Raw genomic sequence first — 20171 nt, 5'->3', positions numbered from 1 at the left:
AAGTGAATTTTGACCTACCTTGACATGCTTGCTAAGTGACTCATTGCAGTTGTTAAGTTAGTAACACCAATGTTTAAGTGAATCTGGCTTCCCCATTGACTTTGCTTGTCAGAAGGTCGCAAAAGGGGATCACGTGACCCCGGGGCACTGCAACCGTCATAAATACAGTTGCCAAGTGTCTGAATTTTGATCAGGTAAGCAAGGAGATGCTGTAAAGGTCGTAAGTGTGAAAAATGTTCATAAGTCACAGTTCTTAGTGCTGTTGTAGCTTCAAATGGTCCCTGAATGAATTGTGGTAAGTTGAGGACTACCTGTAGTAATTTCCAAACTGGTAGGGCATGATGAAAAAAAAACCAAATCCAATAATTTCGGGCAAAATGCCTATGAAGCAAGCTATGGTCATGCTGACTTGTGATTTTGTTTCTTACCAGTTAGCATCTGGTGCAGAGGCCCCCAACCTTTTGGGCACCAGGGACCGGCTCCGTGGAGAGAGGTTTTTCCATGGAACGGAGGGGGTGTGGTTTTGTGTGCTGCCTGCATCCCTTGGATGGGGCTTTGTTTGTACAGCCTGGTTGCTGGCATGCCATGGCCCGGTACCAATCCATGGGCCGGGGGTTGGGGACCCCTGATCTAGTGGGTGTGAATAATTCTCTCCTGGACAATTTAGATGCAGTTATGACAGAAACGTGTCTAATTTCCTACGAGGTTGCCAACAGCCTATCACACAACTTTGAACATGGTTCCTCCATCCAGAATCTTTCTGCATCCATACCAGTATGGCACATTTATTATGGAACGGGAGGGAGGGGGTGGATATATAAAAATTCAGTTTTATTTCCAATAGAGTGGAAAGCAGTCAATTGCAATTTCCCTTACAGAGGAATCTGTATAAGTGCTTGGAACCACTCCAACTGGAAGTAGACCTAGATTTATCTTAGAGGCCTTTTCCATTCCTCTCTCTGTGAGCTGAGTGCTCCTTTATCAAAACGGGGACTCCAGCAGACTGGGGGTGGGGGTGGGGTGAAACAACCCTGTTTTTAATCTAACAAGATTTGTGTTAAAAGGGACAAGCACCGCTTGCTCACTCGCCTACCCTTTTCTCATAGGCAGCACTGAAAATTTGGTCGCTGGGGAGGAAAAAAAAAATGAGGAAAAGCAAGGGCTAAATGATTAACAGAACATTTTGCCCAGATGTTAGGACGCTGAGCTTGTCGATCAGAAGGTCGGCAGTTTGGCGGGTCGAATCCCGAGTGCCGTGTAACAAAGTGAATGCCTGTTACTCGTCCCAGCTTCTGCCAACCTAGCAGTTCGAAAGCACGTAAAAAATGCAAGTAGAAAAATAGGGACCACTCCGGTGGGAAGGGAACAGCGTTCCGTGCGCCTTTGGCGTCTAGTCATGCCGGCCACATAACCACGGAGACGTCCTCGGACAAGTGCTGGCTCTTCGGCTTTGAAACAGAGATGAGCACCGGCCCCTAGAGTCGGAAACGACTAGCACACATGTGCGGGGGAACCTTTACCTTTAAGCTAACATCATCAAAGTGGTTTGAACTAAATCTATTTGTGAAGGTTAAAACATCCAGATGCCTCGGGGCTCTTGTGTTAGAAACCAAACTTGGGGAGCTACAGGAAGCCACGGTACTGTCTGGAAATTCCTCTTAGTTCTAGGTTGCTTTTCTCTCAGTGATGGCCCGTCTTCAACACGGGCTTGCTAACCTCCAACCCAGCATCCTAATTACGTGAGCTGCTCCTGACTCTGTGAGGTGGGTTGGGCTGAGAGACTGTCCCAAAGTCTCCCAGTTGGCCTTCAGCGCTAAGGTGGGACTTGAACTCAGGGTCTCTTGCTTTCTAACCGGGCGCCTTAACCACTAAACCAGTTACCCAACCTTTTCCCAACTAAGATGATCCAAGACCTGGAGACTAAAACATATGAAGAATGGCTGGAGGACTTGGGGTTGGCTAGTTAAAAGAAAAGAAGAAATAGGGGAGACATGATAGCAGTGTTCCAGTGTCTGAGGGGCTGCCACAAAGAGGGGGTCATATTATTCTCCAGAGCATCAGAGGGCAGGACGAGAAACAAAGGTTGGAAACTGATCAAAGAGAGAAGCAACCTGGAATTAAGGAGAAACTTCCTGACAGTGAAGACAATTAACCAGTGGAACATCCTGCCTCCAGAAATCGTGGGCCCTCCATCACTGGAGATTTTTAAGAAGAGGCTAGAGTCACCTGTCTGAGATGGTATAGGTCAGTGATGGCGAACCTTTTAGAGACTGAGTGCCCAAACTGCAACCAAAAACCCACTTATGTATCGTTGGGGGGGCTGGGGGGGCGTGGCCCATTGGGTGGGTGTGGCTGCAGTGGTAGTGGCAGACTGGGTGGGACTAAAAAGTTCAAGCAATCGATTCCAACTTTGTGAGATCTTTTTTTTTCCCTCCCCACGAGTAGTTGATTAATTGAACCTTTTTTGGGGAGTACATGGCGGCGGAGGCCTAAAGCGAAAAGGTTTTATAAAACCCAGCTGAAGGCCTAGGACTGGGGCGATGGCATGCGTGCCCACACAGAGAGGGCTCTGCGTGCCACCTGTGGCACCCGTGCCATAGGTTCGCCACCATGGGGTTAGCTTGTTTCCTGTGTTGCCTTCTGGTGCTTTGGAAAGCAGGTGGACCCCTCTTCTTTATGGCAGCCCGTCCGATATTGGAAGACTGCTATCGTGTCTCCCCTAGTCCTTCTTTTCATTAGACTAGACATACCCAATTCCTGCATCCATTTTTCCTATGTTTTAGCTTCCAGTCCCCTAATCATCTTTGGAAAAAGTGCAGAAAAAAGCAACAGCATCCCGTCCAGAAGCTTTGTGCAATCTCAGGAGCCTGTGCTTAACCATCCAATTAAACATCCCCTTTAATTGCCATGACACTGACTAGCTACAACCTCCAACGAATTGTTGACCAAAGGCTTATCAGGAAACTTCCACAGGCTGCTTTCATGCGATTTAATCATCAGTACCCTTTACCTTTATCTTTTCAAAGTAAACAAGACCCATCTGGTCTGGATATGTTTTATGTAGGCAGCTGGGAGGCAGTTTATAATGAATAAATGCAAACAGATTCTCAATTCTGTGATTTTCCTTTCTTTTGCTTATCAGTCACGGAGGAAATAGAGCGCCCTGCAATTTTATTAATGTTGTTGAGGCTCCCCATCCCAGTTTTCAAAGATTCCCCTTTCACCTATCCAGCTGAAGTGGAAGGTCTGAACACAACACACGTGTGTACACAGAAGGCAGGTGACATTTTTTCTTAAAAGCTATCTCACTTTGGTTCAAAGACAATTAAACCTAGATTTTGAGAAAGAGACTGTGCTTTGAAACAACTGCCAATGTATTAACAGTCTCTTTCTCAAAATCTAGGTTCCCAAATGGACATTTTGCACGTAAATTGCTTAGGTTACGTACCTTTAAGAAAGGAATGTTAATGAATTCACGAACTGAACTGGACATATGAACAGTTGCAAGAACTGGGTTTGTCTAGTGAAAAAGAAGGACTAGCGGTGACATGATAGCAGTATTCTAATATTTGAGGGGCTGCCATAAAGAAGAAGGGGTAAAAACAGCCTTGGTGGAGCAGTGGGCTAATGCCTCCTTAAGTAACACCAGCTGCCTGCAATTAGTGCAGGTTCGAGTCCCACCAGGCTCAAGGTTGACTCAGCCTTCCATCCTTCCGAGGTAGGTAAAATGAGGACCCAGATTGTTGGGGGCAATTAAGCTGACTTTGTAATAATGCCGCTTGGGAGGGGTGTGAAAGCCCTAATAAGCAGGCATATACATAGAATGAAGGCTGCTGCTAAGCTTGTAAGCCGCCCTGAGTCTTCGGAGAAGGGCGGGATATAAATGGAATTTTAAAAAAATTTATTCTCCAAAGGACCTGAGGGCAAAGACAAGAAGCAACGGATGGAAACTAATCAAAGAGAGAAGCAACCTAGAACTAAAGAAAAATTTCCTAACAGTGAGAACAATTAACCATCTTGCTCATTATGAATCTCATAGCATGAGTACAGTATTTAACCAGGGGGGGACAATTTATGTAAATATCTGTTTTTGTTTATGCACTTTTTTATGTAGTCTTGTTTAACTTTTTGTTTTGAGTTTGTATTTTCATTTTTGACTAAAATAAAAATCTTTTTTTAAAAAATAAGCCATGAATCTCAAAGCATTAAGATTTTTTCCTGCTTTATATGTGCCAGGCTTTTTTATTTTAATTTTTAGGTTGTAGTTTTTCCAGGTTTCCTTGGAAAACCCTAGGCTCTGAAGGACGTATCATAAAATTCAAAAATCTCCAAATCTTTTTACAAAAAAACAACAACAATTTTCCCTGTTAAGATTGGGGGAGTAATTGGGTAGTTACTAACTCAGGTTAGTAACAAAAGGAGAAGGAGGACATCTGAATGTTCTGCGAATTTATTTTAATTATATATAATCCATTCGTGTTAAAAGCTAGGGGCAAAAATGAAGTACCTGTCACCCTTGGGTCACAAAGTCAAAAATTCCAAATTTTGCTTAAATCCACCTTTCTTCTACTGCAATCCAATTTATCTAGATAACACATCATTCCCTCTGGGCTTTTGTTCCTTCTTATGCTTTCATATTTCAGCTAGATCTTTTATTTCCATATCGTTTTATTATGATGATGCAAATAAAGATCAGAGGACATAGAGCTACTATAGCTTCTATCACTCTATGACAGGGGTGTCAAACTCAATTTCATTGAGGGCCCCATCAGCATTGCAGTTGCCCTCAGGGGGCCAGGTGGGTATTTTTATTTTATTTTTTATTTTAATTCCATTTATATCCCACCCTTTTCCGAAGACTCAGGGCGGCTTGCAAGCTTAGCAGTAGCCTTCATTCTATGTATATGCCTGCTTATTAGGGCTTTCACACACAACCCAAGCGGCATTATTACAAAGTCAGCTTAATTGCCCCCAACAATCTGGGTCCTCATTTTACCTACCTCGGAAGGATGGAAGGCTGAGTCAACCTTGAGCCTGGTGGGATGCGAACCTGCACTAATTGCAGGCAGCTGGTGTTACTTAGGGAGGCATTAGCCCACTGCTCCACCAAGGTATGGCCAAGGTGGGCGTGGCCTACTGGGTGGGCGTGGCTAGAGTGCGTATGGCCTACTGGGTGGGCGTGGCCAGCTCTACATCGTTCGCATCAAGGGTGCCTATGGGGGCCTGGGCAGGAGTGGGACAGATCTGAGGGTCTCTGGGAGAAGGAGGGTCTCTGGGCCAAGGCAGTGGGGGCCGTTCCCTCACTGTTTCCAGGATGGCTTCGCGGGCCGCATGAAACCACTTCGCGGGCCGGATCTGGCCCCCGGTCCTTGTGTTTGACATGTCTGCTCTATGAAGTTATCATCCCATCTTTCCCATCCTGCTTTGTTCTGTTTGTCTATTTAGCCTTTTAAGTTCATTGTCATTGCAAACGTTTTACGATGGAAAGCAACAGGACTAAAACAGCTGAAGAGATGAAGACAGAAAAACAACAGATCCTTCCATACTGAAGCAGACGTATTTAAGTTTTCAAAATTCAGAAAGATACAGAAAAAAAAGCTCTGGGTAGGAATGCGTTAATGGTAATATCAAGATTGACAGAGTTCTACCACGAAGTGTGAACTTTATGGAATTCTCTCCCCCAAGATGTGAGTACATCCAATGGTCTTGGATGGCTTTAAATCAATGTTTCTCAACCTTGGCAACTTTTAAGATGGGGGGGGGACTTCAACTTTCAGACTTCTTGAAGTTGCCAAGGTTGAGAAACACCGCTTTAAAGGAAGACTACATCTTTCCTTCATCGCTGTAACTCCACACAGTGACCAGCACTGGTAGGAAATCAGAATAACAGAATAGCAGAGTTGAATCGAGGCCTTTGAACTACAGTGCTGGAGAAGACTCCTGCGAGTCCCTTGGACTGCAAGGCGATCAAACCGGTCAGTCCTAGAGGAGATCAACCCTTACTGCTCTTGAGAAGGCCAGATTCTGAAGTTGAAACTCAAATACTTTGGCCACCTAATGAGAAGGAAGGACTCCCTGGAGAAGAGCCTAATTTGCTGGGAAAGGTTGAGGGCGAGAGAAGAAGGAGACGACAGAGAACGAGGTGGCTGGATGGAGTCACTGAAGCAGAAGGCATGAGCTTAAATGGACTTCAGAAGATGGTAGAGGACAGGAAGGCCTGGAGGAACATTGTCCATAGGGTTGCGATGGGTCGGACACGACTTTGCAGCTAACAACAACAACAACAACAAAGGGACCCTGGAGGTTTTCTAGTCCAACCCCCTGCTGTACCATTTCAGACAAGTGGTTGTCCAGTCTCTTCTTAAAAACCTCCAGTGATGGAGCACCCACAACTTCTGCAGCAAGTTGTTCCACTGGTTGATTGTTCTCACTGTCAGGAAATTTCTCCTTAGTTCCAGGTTGCTTCTCTCCTTGGTTAGTTTCCATCCTTTGCTTCTTGTTCTGCCTTCAGGTGCTTTGGAGAATAGCTTGACCCCCTCTTTTTTATGGCAACCCCTGAGATTTTGGAACACTATTATATCACCCCTAGTCCTTTCCATTAAACTAGACAGTTTCATGTTTTAGCCTCCAAACATCAAATGTCATCCTGAGAGACAATAATTACTCTGTATGTGGAAGAGAAACAAGGTGGAAAGCAATCAATCATTATGAGAACCTTAAGATATTCTCAGAATGATGAATGAAATGTATCCTAGACTATAGAGCACAGCAATTCCTAGCTGCTAATGTGTAATGGTGGAGCAATGGTGGAGCAGTGGGCTAATGCCTCCTTAAGTAACACTGCAATTAGTGCAGGTTCGAGTCCCACCAGGCTCAAGGTTGACTCAGCCTTCCATCCTTCCGAGGTAGGTAAAATGAGGACCCAGATTGTTGGGGGCAATTAAGCTGACTTTGTAATAATGCCGCTTGGGTTGTGTGTGAAAGCCCTAATAAGCAGGCATATACATAGAATGAAGGCTACTGCTAAGCTTGTAAGCCGCCCTGAGTCTTCGGAGAAGGGCGGGATATAAATGGAATTAAAATAAAAAAATAAATTAAAAAAAATCGGATATCAATTACATTTCTTCTGTTGGGAAGAGGGAAAAATAGCTGGTAGAATATTCAGGTCTATGGATTGGTGCCATTTCATATCTATTGCTGTTGGAAATTGTTTAAGGCAGAGTTTCTCAACCTTAGCAACTTTAAGATGGGTGGACTTCAATTCCCAGAATTCCCCAGCCAGTTTTGAAATCCACCCATCTTAAAGTTGTCAATGTTGTAAAACACTGGTTTAAGGTATACAGAAGTGTTCTTTTTTATTCTCATGACCCCGTCACTTAAAAAAAATATGGAAGACCACGAAAGTGCTTTCCCCCCCCCATATATCAACCTTTACTGTACCATTTCTCACAACTGTTTGATAGGATTTTTAAAATTGTACTATTTTTCAATTTAGCTTGCCAAAACACTGTAATAGAAACATCTACTATTAGAATGAAACCAAGAGGACCCAAGTGAGAGAGACAAGAACTCAGATGATGCGATGTCAACATTTTACATGAATTTGCCCCTTTATTGGAAGTCACCTCAACCCAGTCCCCTCCCTCAATACCGGTAGGTTCTCGACTTACAACAGCTCATTTAGTGACCAAAGTTACAACAGCACTGAAAAGCGTGACCTATGACCGTTTTACACACAACCGTCGCAGCAACCCCATGGCCACATGATCAGAACTGAGACTCTTGGCAACTGACTCATATTTATGACGGTTGTGGGGCCCCGGGGTTATGTGATCAGCTTTTGCAACCTCCTGATCAGCAAAGTCAATGTGGGAGCTGCTTTCACTTAACCACCGAGTTACTAACTTAACATCTCCAGCATTTCACTTAACAGCTCTGGCCAGGAAGGTCGTAAAGTGGGGCAAAACTCACTTAACAGGTGTCTTACTTAGCAACAGAAATGTTCGGCTCAGTTGTGGTGGTAAGTCAAGGACTACTTGTAGGGACTCTACAATGGCTTCTCCGGCGCAGAGAACTCTGCTCAGAGTTTCCTACAAATTGAGCCTGGCTCCTAACAACTTCATGGACACGTCCCTATTAAAGGAGAGTTTACTATTCCCAAAGTTAAACTGCTGCACTGTTGGACAAGTCTTACCGGTAAGAAGTTTTTCCAAAACGTTAGCAGAAATGCCTTTCTTTGCAACATTCACCCATTAGTTCCCGGGCACAACAGAGGACATCTCCGCTTGATCTTTCACACAGCAAACTCTTCGGGGCGAGTGTTTGTTAAATGACAGGCTGCTACTAGCTGGTTGCTACTAGGAAGCCAAGTCCTGCAACATGACTAAAGTACGCACCCAGAGGATCTAGCTTTGCCTGGCATAAGAACACCGCTCTGGCTTACTATAGGGGTAGTCCTTGACTTATGACCATAACTGAGCTCAAAATTTCCATTGTTAAGCAAGGCAGCTAAGTGAATTGTATCATAGTTTCCCTTTTTGTTGTTTGCCCTAGTTGTTAAGCAAATCACTGCAGTCATTAAGCAAATCTGGCTTCCCCCATTGACTTTGCTTGTGGGAAGCAGTGCAAGTGTGTCATAAATACATGCCAGGTACCAAGTGCCCAAATTTTGATCACACAACTGTGGGGATGCTGCGATTGTTGTCGGTGTAAAAACCCATCACGAGTCGCTTTTTTCAGTGCCACTGTAACTTCAAACGGCCACTAAACCAAGGGTTGTAAGTCAAGGACTATTTTCTCTGGCTTCCAAACTATTTGTAATCTTCTGTTTTGCCCAAGCAAAAGTAGCAAAGACAAAGAGAGAAATCTGTTGAGCAGGAGGGGATCAGCATTTGCAAATGCATCTTGAATGTCTCTACATTAATGCTTTGGAAGCCTTTCAAAATAAACTGGGAACAATGAGCCAAAGGAAAAAAAAACATAAGGAGATTTTGCTGCAGGACTGGGACATACTGTAACAATTGCACTAAGTCCGGATCTGAGAAATTTCACTAACTCTATTTTTATAATTTTCGCCCCGTGCGTGTAATATATCTTCCTTCCTAAAACTTTTGGATCACGTCAATCACATTGTGATACTGGCATAATCTCTCTCTCTTAATCACAGCAGGACTTAAGGGTGCTAAACTGAGAAACAGAAATTGGGCTTGATGATTGAAATAACTGCAAGAATCAAATTAGACATTAAGATAGGGCTTCTCGTTTGTTCTCAGATGTTCCATTTAGACAGGAACCCCAGCGCGGCATAATGAATTAGAATAACAGAGTTCGAAGGGATCTTGTAGGTCATCTAGTTCAACCCCCCCCCCAAGCAGTTAAGTGGTTAAGGCTCAAGACTAAAACCATGAAAATCCAGGTCCACATCCACCCTTAACAGAAATTTCCAGTCTATTTCACTGGGTTGTCATGAGGGGGGAAATGGAGAAAGGAATACCATGTAAACTCATGATCAGCACTTGGAAAAAAGTGGAATATAAATGTAATAAGCAAACAAATTAGAATTCAAATCTGATGCATGCACAACCCGCGAGCCAAAATGAATACCCGTCAAAAGTTATTTTGATTTGTGATGCCTTCAACAACCCAAGGGGTGAATGGGCCATAAAGATGGACTCCTTTCACCTGAATTTATGAAGTAAAAGTCCACCAAGGAAACAAGCCTAATAAAATTTAGGAGAGTTAATGAATTACCAAGGCAAATCTGAGCCCTCAAACTGGACCATCTGAAGGCCTTTGCTCCATATCGCCTTATTTCTCTTTGGAAGCAACCATTTGTCCAATCTCATATGCCTACAAGCGGGAGATTTTTACAACAGAGACTCAAAACATTTTGTGGGACATTATATTACAGTAAATAATTAATATGGTAGATGTGCAATACATAACTACAGGTCTATCTATGATGCTGCAGCAAGACTATTTCCTGATATACCCAAGTATATGGGTCATGTCCTTCTGTTAAAAAATAAATAAATATGGGTAACATCTGCATTAAGAGTCTCTTGATCATTAAAACATCTACCTAGCAACTAAGCATTTTTTTCTTTTAAAACAACTAGTAAGTTATTCATTACTCAAGAGTTTTGCTCAGGAATATCCAATCCTTAAAATCCAGGATCCCAGTACTTTGTGTCTCTTCGTACAATCCAGACCCACTTATTCTACCGCTCTTTGAAGTTAGCCAATAAAACTGACATTTAAGGGCTTACCTGGAGAATGTCACGCAATCCACAGTCTTAACCAGCTTGATTTTGGATGAATTAATAAGGCTTGGGCATCGTCCCACTTTGGGGTGTACTCCTGTCATCAAGAGTGAGCAGAAGTCTGATTTTGCGAGCCCCCAGCTTCTGTCTTTTCCCTTTCAAGGGGGAAAACTGGCAGATTTCCCACTTCTTTGTGCATTTGCTCGCCCATACACTCACACCCTCTCTGCTGCAGACTCTCTTCGGTACTAGCTTCCTCACTGCTGTAGCACTATATCTCTGCTTCCTCTCTGCCAGAAGAAAAGGAACTGAGCAGGTCCAAGCATATCCCAGTTAAAGGGCCAGGACATCTGCATAACTCTGCTAACAGAGAGAAGAGGACAGCTCAATTCTCAGCAAGTGCAAGTTTTGCCTTTATCCAGATGATGAAGTACACATGTCAGAATTAAGCTTGGAATCAGGAAGAAAGCCTTTGAAAGGCATCTGGGCTAGAGACAAGCCCCCCCACCTCTCCAAATTACAGGTAGTCCTCAACTTACGGCCACATGTTGAGCCCAAAATTTCGGTGGCTAAGCAAGGCATTGGTTAAGTGAGCTTTACCCTGCTTTTTACAACCTTTCTTGCCGCAGTTGTTCAAGGGAATCGCCGCAGTGGTTAAGTGAATCTGGCTTCCCCACTGACTTTTGTTTGTCAGAAAGTCGCAAGAGGTGATCACATGACCCCAAGAACACTGCAACCGTCATGGATACTAGTCCTTTGCCAAGCCCATGAAGTTTGATCACCTGACCATGGGGATGCTGCAATGGTCATGTGAAAAAACAAACGTTAATTCACTTTTTTCGGTGCTGTTGTATCTGTCAAGCTTCCAACGGGAGGAACTCTTCACAGAACTCTGAGGCATTGTTTACCTTAAAAGTCTTTATTAGAGCAATATAACATTCGGCAATGCCTGGTTAAAGCCGAAACTTGGATTCCCCTCCTTAGCTTAACCTGCCAGTTCTTATCACCTCTTATTACATACAACCTTGAAAGCGCTCTGCTGCTGTGTTACTGTATTATGTCTAATCCCCCCATGCGTATTCTTCCTTCCCCCTCCCACCTTCATCTAACTTTTAACTCTCCAAGTGATGCACAAGTAGAAACATAAAATAGCGGCTTCTTCATCTTTTGTCAAAGCAAGGACATCCGATGTTAGCAGCATTGACAGTATCTGTGAACCGTCGCTAAACAACAAACTGTTGCAAGTCAAGGAGTACCTGTACACAATTTGGACCCAAAGCCTGGTTTTTACCTCCAAGAAAAGGCAGACCTTGTGCCTGGAATCTTTACGCTGTTTTGTTAAAAAAAAAAAAGATGCCAAGTTGATTTACGTTCAACCTTCCAGTGTAGTTTCTGCTAACTCAAGGAATTAGCAGATGGCAACAGATCTTGGTACCAGAGAAAGGTCCAGAGTGTTAAAAGGAGAGATTTAAGCACCTCAGGTACTGCACACCAGACATTCTCCTTTGTCCAAAAAGGAAATGAAAATACGAACCTTATTTTCAACTTTATAGACAGGATTCCTTGTGAGGTTCATCACTTTGCTCCCCAGTAGACAGCTCAGTTTAAACAAGGGCAATTTAGAATTGCCGTTGGAAGTCAGGAGTCTTGCAATAACAATAAAATGGTTTCATATCCTTACAGGGTAATCAATCTTGCACATCTATTGGTTCAATTTACTTTACTCAGGGTGATGAGTCTCTCTGTGTTTGTGTGTGTGTGTGTTTGTGTGTGTGTGTGTGTATGTGTATATATACATATACATACATCACATCGTGTGCTTTATAATAATCTGCTTCCTAGTAGAACTATATCAGCCCCCCCCCCTTTCAGGCTTCCTCTCCTTGAATGATGGGTGAACTAAACACTAAAGAGCTTCCGCCCAATCTGGTTAAGAGTGGGACTTCCTAACCGGACCTATTTGTGCTGCAAATCATTTGGATAAGCACAAGACAGTAGGAAAGCTACAGAAAAAAAATGCACGTCTGGCGGACACCTGAAGATTGCTTGGATTTTTGCAAGCCGAATACAGTGGACCTGCTGAAACAATGACACGTCCAGAGCTGAAACCTCAGCTCCACCCATCCTTTATCTTGGTGACTCCAGACAGTTTTCTACATCCTGGCTCCAGTGCTGGGGCTAAGCCAAGAGCAAAGTTGCCAATAAAATACAGGAGGTAAATCACAAGAATGGCACTGTTTTTGTCAAGGAAAACAAGCCACTGCTACTGTCTTCGGCAAGTTGGACTTCAGGGCCCTCTACAGGCAATCCTCAATTTACAACCATTTGTCTAGTGACCGTTTGGAGTTACGATGGGAGTGAAACTTGACTTCGGACTGTTTTTCACGCTTGTAACTATTGCAGAGCAGAGACGTCACCCTGCCAACAAAAGTGCATATAGTCAAGGCTACGGTCTTCCCAGTTGCAATGTATGGCTGTGAAAGTTGGACCATAAGAAAGGCCGAGCTCCAAAGAATTGAGGCCTTTGAACTATGGTGCTGGAGAAGACTCCTGCGAGTCCCTTGGACTGCAAGGCGATCAAACCAGTCAGTCCTAGAGGAGATCAACCCTGACTGGTCTTTAGAAGGCCAGATCCTGAAGTTGAAACTCAAATACTTTGGCCACCTAATGAGAAGGAAGGACTCACTGGAGAAGAGCCTAATGCTGGGAAAGGGCGAGGGCGAGAGAAGAAGGGGACGACAGAGAATGAGGTGGCTGGATGGAGTCACTGAAGCAGTAGGTGTGAGCTTAAATGGACTCCAGAAGATGGTAGAGGACAGGAAGGTCTGGAGGAACATTGTCCATGGGGTCACGATGGGTCGGACATGACTTCGCAACTAACAACAACAACAAACTATTGCAGCATCCCCGTGATCACACGATCAAAATTCAAATGTTAGGCAACCGACTCATACTTATGACGGTCAACAGTGTCCTGGGGCCAAGTGACCGCCTTTTGTGAGCTTCTGACAATCAAAATCACTTGGGAAGATGCATTTAACAAGAGGTGTTACTAAATGAACAACTGCAATGATTCACTTAACAACCGTGGGAAGGTCATAAAATAGCAACACTCACTTAGCGATTGTCTCGCTTAGCAAAAGAAATTTTGGGCTCAATTGTTACAGGTGGTCCTTGACTTAGCACCGCAAAGGAGCCCCAAATTTCTGTTGTTAAGTGAGACATTTGTTAAGTGAGTTTTGCCCCATTTTTCCACTTTTCTTGCCATAGTTCTTAAATCAATCCCATATAAGCTAGTAATCCAGTTGTTAAGTGAGTCTGCTTTCCCCATTGACCTGGATTGTCAGGTCACAAAAGTTGATCACATGACCTTGGGACACAGCAACGGTGATATAAATATGAATCAGTTGCCAAGCATCTGTATTTTGATCCCATGATTGTGGGGATGCTGCAAAGGTTGTAACTGTGATAAAAACAATTCAGAAGTCACTTTTTCCAGGGCCACTGGAACTTTGAACAGTCTCTAAACCAGACATGTTAAACTCGCAACGTCACGTAATGTCGCGTGACGTATCGTAGCTTTTTCCCCATCGCCAGCAATGGGGTGGGCAGAGTTTCCTGGCGACATGTCCAGCCTGCTGGCTGACAGTTTGACACCCCTGCTCCAAATGAACTGGTGTAAGCCGCAAGTGTTCCTTTGACTTTCAGTTTTCCCACAAGCATATGCAAAAAGAAATCAGAATAAATCACCTATAGACAAGTCCGGAAGTTCATTTATCAATAATCCTATCTCTGGATTTGGTTCTTCTTAGCACAACCTGAGAGAGGGATGGGGGGGAGAAGGGGAGGGAGGGGGGGGGAGAGAGAGATCGATCTTCACCTCCAACTGAAACTCCATCAAGGCAAGGGCACCTCTCAATGTTGGGAGGTTCTGCAGGTAGATCTCAACTTACAACCATAATTGGACCTGCAACTTCTCTTCTGAAGTGATGCAGTCATTAAGTGAGTCAGAACCTGGTTTTTACAACCTTTTTTCCTGCGGTCACTAAGCGATTCTGGCTTCTTTGCTTGTGGGAATCCCCCGAGAAGTGGCAAACAGTGATCATGTAACCCCGGGATGCAGCAATGGTCATAAGTACAGGTAGTCCTTAACGTACGGCCACAATTGAGCCCCAACATTTCTGTCGCCAAGCGAGACATTTGTTAAGTGAGTTCTGCCCCATTTTACGACCTTTCTTGCCACAGCTGTTAAGTGAAGTACTGCGGTTGTTAAGTTAGTAGCACGGTTGTTAAATGGATCTGGCATCCCCATTGACTTCACTTGTCTGAAAGTCGCAAAAGGGGATCACGTGACTCCGGCACATTGCAACCGTCATAAATATTAGTTGCCAAGCACCCACATTTTGATCACGTGACTATGGGGATGCTGCAATGGTTGTAAGTGTGAAAAACAATCGTAAGTCACTTTTTCCAGTGCCGTTGGAACATCAGTCACTGAATGAACTATTGTAAGACGAAGATTACCTATACAGGCCAGTTGTTGAGAATTGTGAATTGTGATTGTGTGGCCGCGAAACGCCGCAGGAGTCACAAGTGCGAGGAGTGGTTGCAAGTTGCTTTTTTTCAAACTCGTAGCGTCAAATGGTCATTAAACAGATGGACATAAGTTGAGGATTATCTGTATATGGTTTGCTGCCAAAGTCTGTCCATGGTCCACTTCTATGCTGATGAACAGAAGAACGTATGAATCTTCAGCCTTCAGAGCATGGAGGTGGATGAAACGGTTAGAACACAGTCACTGACTGGCCTATGAGCCTCCCACTGCAGTCATCATGCACAATTCGTGCTCCACTCTCTGAAATGAGGACAATTCTGCTGACTCTAGCAGAATGAGATAGGAGCTCTTTGTCTGCCCACCCTGACAATACATGGCGACTGGCCCACCAATAAACCCACTGTATCTACAATCTCATTAGAGTTGCTCGCACTAGAAAAATAATTTCCCTTGACCTGTTGCACAACAACTCTCAGCATCTGCTCTGATGGTGCAACTCAAGGAGGAAACTCCAGATGAGATTTACACTGATGTTTCCTCCTCCACCTTTCAGAAATTAATTTAAGAATTAGGTCCCACTGGACACTAACATTTTGCTCTCCTAGATGTGTGCTGTCATATATTTCAACCTCATCGGGATATAGATTACTATTCTATTTTAACTGATGTTAGAAAGAATAGCCAACTTTTAGAATACCGGTGTCCACCTCTACTTGAGATTGACTCCTTGAGTTTACACGGACAAAGCTAAACGCCAGTTCTCATTTCTCAGGGTAGGTTACGACCCTGGGGATTTTTGGTTATCTTGCTTTTCCTTGCAAATGAGGGCATGTGACATATTTATGTGTGCTGTTATTGTTGCCATTATCCCATATCTTGTTCAGTAGCGTATTGAAATCTTCTACAAAATATAGAATGCAATCAAAACTGTAAAAAAAAGGAGAATCTGGTAAGATTACTAAGACACTTAAAAGCCCTGGATGAAGACAGAAAGCCATATAAAAATGTATCAGATTTACGCATTTCAGGGAAATAACATTCACCGTTGAGGAAAAACGACTTTGAGTAGCCATGAGATTACACTATAGCTCTAGTCTAGGCCAAAGTCCATAGCTTACCTGTGAAACAGTATGGCATAGTGATGGAGGTGCTTGCCTACAAACCAAAAGATTGTGAATTCTAGCTTTCTTTAGGTAGGAAAGCTGGTCTGGTGACTTTGGGCCAGACATTCTCTCTCAGGTCAGAATTGCAGAAAGTCTTCGGCTTACAATCATTCGTTTAGTAAACAAAGTTGCAGCAGCGCTGAAAATAAGTGAGTTATGACTTTTTATCACACCGCCATTGCAGCATCCCCATGGTCAAATGATCAACATTCGGACACTTGGCAACTGGCATGTATTTATGACAGTTGCGGTATTCCAGGGTCATGTAATCACCTTTTATGACCTTCTGACTAGGGAAGCCAGACTCATTTTACGGTTGTGTTACTAACATAACTACAGTTGATTCACTTAACTGTGGCCAGAAAGGTCATCAAATGGGGCAAACCTCACTTAACAACTGTCTTGCTTTGGCAAGGTAAAACTATTCCTATTTATTTATATTGAGAAAATGCAAATTACATGGGACTGGGATCCAAAATTTACAGCAACATTTTATCCCACAAAATATCAGCATTCTACTTTCTCAAACATTCTGAGGCCAAATTTGGAATTGTATAAAACAAGACATGAGCTCTTCAACAGCAGTTCACAGTTGTTCTCCCTTGATTTTTAATACACAGCTGTTCTGGAGATGACCTAGCAACTCTAATCTTGCATAGGAATATTAAACAGCAGAAGGTGCAAAATGACAAGGATCTGTTAATCCCCAGACTGCACAAAAGGAGTAAAATGTTTTACTGGAAAAACATGACTTGCTGTCCCAAAGGTGCTTTTCAGAAGGCATCTAGACTTTCTTTGTTTTTTATAGTATTTTTTTTCCTTTCTGAACTAAACATGTTTCTGGGATTAGAAGCCGAACATTTTCAAAGACAGAAAGTCCAGTTGCCTTTAGAAAAACACCTTTTGGAAATCCATGACCCCGTTTACTGAGAACATCTATACAGACACAATAGTTTTAAGTATAAAAAGAAAGTCTTGTACCATTAGGTAAGAAAATACTGTGAATTCTAGCATAAAACATGAACATCAAAGGAACCAGGTACTTCTGCTCCACTCCTGGAAAAACAATATTCTGTAAGTTTGCCTTTGGACACAGTTCACTTCTCTCAACACCACCAGCCTCACAACGTGAGGAAAATAGGAAAGAATATTAGGATTGCTGACCAATTTATGACAATAAAGGTGGGATATAACTTTCAACAAAAAACACAGCACTACATTCCGTTCCGCAAGCTGGAACCTGCATCCAAAGGCTGAAAGTGGAAGCGAAAGGAATGGGCAGCCAGTGCGGGTGAGGAGGAAGAGTAAGACGAAGGAACAGAGGAATGCATGGGGAGAGAACGTGAACAGTGTGCAGTTCACTTCACAACTGCCTACCATAGCAAGGGAAACATAGGGTTGAATAGCGGGCTTAAGAAACGGAAGGGCTGCGTAGCACAAAACTTAGCTTTTTAGATCAACCCGACTGAGCAGCCATTGAGAATTCTAGCACAGGGCGGACGGAGAGAGGCGGGGGCAAAAGCCTACAGCACCCGGTATTCCCAGGCGGTCTCCCATTCAAGTACTAACCAGGCCTGACCCTGCTTAGCTTCCGAGATCAGACGGGATCGGGCGCGTTCAGGGTAGTATGGCGGTAGACACTGCTCCAGCTGTTTGCCGCTGCCTTTAAGCCACCTGCAGCGCCCCCTGTTCATGTCCTAGCCAGGAATGCCGGCCGCAGGCTCCTCGCATGCACTCAGGCCCATCCTTCACGCTTTGCCCGCTGTTGCTGCAGCCGCTCAGCCCGTCTCCCCGGCACACATTGGCTCCGGGGCTGGGCCTCTCGTGCTCTTCCCGCCGTTCCATCCTTCTCCCCGCAACCTAGTATGCCTGGTTACTGAATGGCCGGCTCAAGGGCCAGGCCAGGCTGCTGGATTCCTTTCCGAGAGAACCTGCAGGAAAAATGCAGCTGCCACACATGCTGCCTTGCAGTGCAGGCCGACCCCACTCTAAAGAAGCAGACACAAAGGCCAGCTACCCGTCAGATCTTGATTAGGGTGCAAAGACAAGCCAAAGAAGGCTGGGATTCAAATCTTGGCTGGAGCCTTTTCTCCCTTTAAAGGGAGTCCTCGACGGACAACAGTTCGTTTAGGGGCCGCTCGAAGTGACAGTGGCACCGAAAAAGTGAGTTTTTAGGACCGTTTTTCACACGACCCTTTCGGCCTCCCCACGGTCACATCATCCAAATTCCGACACTTGGCAAATGGCTGATATTTACGACGGTTGCCTTGTCCCACAGTGACGAGATCTCCTTTTGCGACTTTCTGACAAGCATAGTCAATGGCAAGCCCCATTCAGTTAGCGACCGTAATATTAAGTTAAAAACTGGGATGGTTCACTTGAGAAACATGGCAAACCGAGTCACACAGCGGGGCAGAAGTCACGTAAGAAATGTCTCCGTTTGCCTGGCTGATTCGGCACCCAGGCTCTGAAAGTGGCAGCAAAACGAAGGGGAGCTGGTGCGGGTGAGGAGGAGGAGGAAGGAGAAAGAGGGAAAGGGGGGAGGCGGGGGCAAAAGCCTACAGCACCCAGTATTCCCAGGCGGTCTCCCATCCAAGTACTAACCAGGCCTGACCCTGCTTAGCTTCCGAGATCAGACGGGATCGGGCGCGTTCAGGGTAGTATGGCCGTAGACGCTGCTCCAGCTGCTTGCCGCTGCCTTTAAGCCACCTCCAGCGCCCCCTGTCCATGTCCTAGCCGGGAATGCCGGCCGCAGGCTCCTCGCATGCACTCAGGCCCATCCTTCACGCTTTGCCCGCTGTTGCTGCAGCCGCTCAGCCCGTCTCCCCGGCACACATTGGCTCCGGGGCTGGGCCTCTCGTGCTCTTCCCGCCGTTCCATCCTTCTCCCCGCAACCTAGTATGCCTGGTTACTGAATGGCCGGCTCAAGGGCCAGGCCAGGCTGCTGGATTCCTTTCCGAGAGAACCTGCAGGAAAAATGCAGCTGCCACACATGCTGCCTTGCAGTGCAGGCCGACCCCACTCTAAAGAAGCAGACACAAAGGCCAGCTACCCGTCAGATCTTGATTAGGGTGCAAAGACAAGCCAAAGAAGGCTGGGATTCAAATCTTGGCTGGAGCCTTTTCTCCCTTTAAAGGGAGTCCTCGACGGACAACAGTTCGTTTAGGGGCCGCTCGAAGTGACAGTGGCACCGAAAAAGTGAGTTTTTAGGACCGTTTTTCACACGACCCTTTCGGCCTCCCCACGGTCACATCATCCAAATTCCGACACTTGGCAAATGGCTGATATTTACGACGGTTGCCTTGTCCCACAGTGACGAGATCTCCTTTTGCGACTTTCTGACAAGCATAGTCAATGGCAAGCCCCATTCAGTTAGCGACCGTAATATTAAGTTAAAAACTGGGATGGTTCACTTGAGAAACATGGCAAACCGAGTCACACAGCGGGGCAGAAGTCACGTAAGAAATGTCTCCGTTTGCCTGGCTGATTCGGCACCCAGGCTCTGAAAGTGGCAGCAAAACGAAGGGGAGCTGGTGCGGGTGAGGAGGAGGAGGAAGGAGAAAGAGGGAAAGGGGAGAGGCGGGGGCAAAAGCCTACAGCACCCGGTATTCCCAGGCGGTCTCCCATCCAAGTACTAACCAGGCCTGACCCTGCTTAGCTTCCGAGATCAGACGGGATCGGGCGCGTTCAGGGTAGTATGGCCGTAGACGCTGCTCTAGCTGCTTGCCGCTGCCTTTAAGCCACCTCCAGCGCCCCCTGTTCATGTCCTAGCCGGGAATGCCGGCCGCAGGCTCCTCGCATGCACTCAGGCCCATCTTTGACGCTTTGCCCGCTGTTGCTGCAGCCGCTCAGCCCGTCTCCCCGGCACACATTGGCTCCGGGGCTGGGCCTCTCGTGCTCTTCCCGCCGTTCCATCCTTCTCCCCGCAACCTAGTATGCCTGGTTACTGAATGGCCGGCTCAAGGGCCAGGCCAGGCTGCTGGATTCCTTTCCGAGAGAACCTGCAGGAAAAATGCAGCTGCCACACATGCTGCCTTGCAGTGCAGGCCGACCCCACTCTAAAGAAGCAGACACAAAGGCCAGCTACCCGTCAGATCTTGATTAGGGTGCAAAGACAAGCCAAAGAAGGCTGGGATTCAAATCTTGGCTGGAGCCTTTTCTCCCTTTAAAGGGAGTCCTCGACGGACAACA

At 45.3% G+C, this 20171-nt stretch overlaps 1 protein-coding gene across 1 annotated transcript in view; it reads right to left on the bottom strand.

Annotated features, from left to right (window-relative positions):
• The window catches only part of VWA5B2 (von Willebrand factor A domain containing 5B2), a 61297-nt gene extending 50697 nt beyond the window's left edge, over positions 1-10600 (bottom strand). The window contains exon 1 of the mRNA XM_083364076.1: positions 10269-10600. The gene's annotated coding sequence lies outside the window, so the exon portion shown is untranslated. The remainder of the gene's footprint in view (positions 1-10268) is intronic.
• Between the last annotated feature and the right edge of the window lie 9571 nt (positions 10601-20171).

This window comes from Vipera ursinii (assembly GCF_947247035.1).
Source record: "Vipera ursinii genome assembly, chromosome: 5".
In the NCBI taxonomy this organism is placed as follows: Eukaryota; Metazoa; Chordata; class Lepidosauria; order Squamata; family Viperidae; genus Vipera; species Vipera ursinii.
This window is presented reverse-complemented; position numbering and strand designations above follow the sequence as displayed.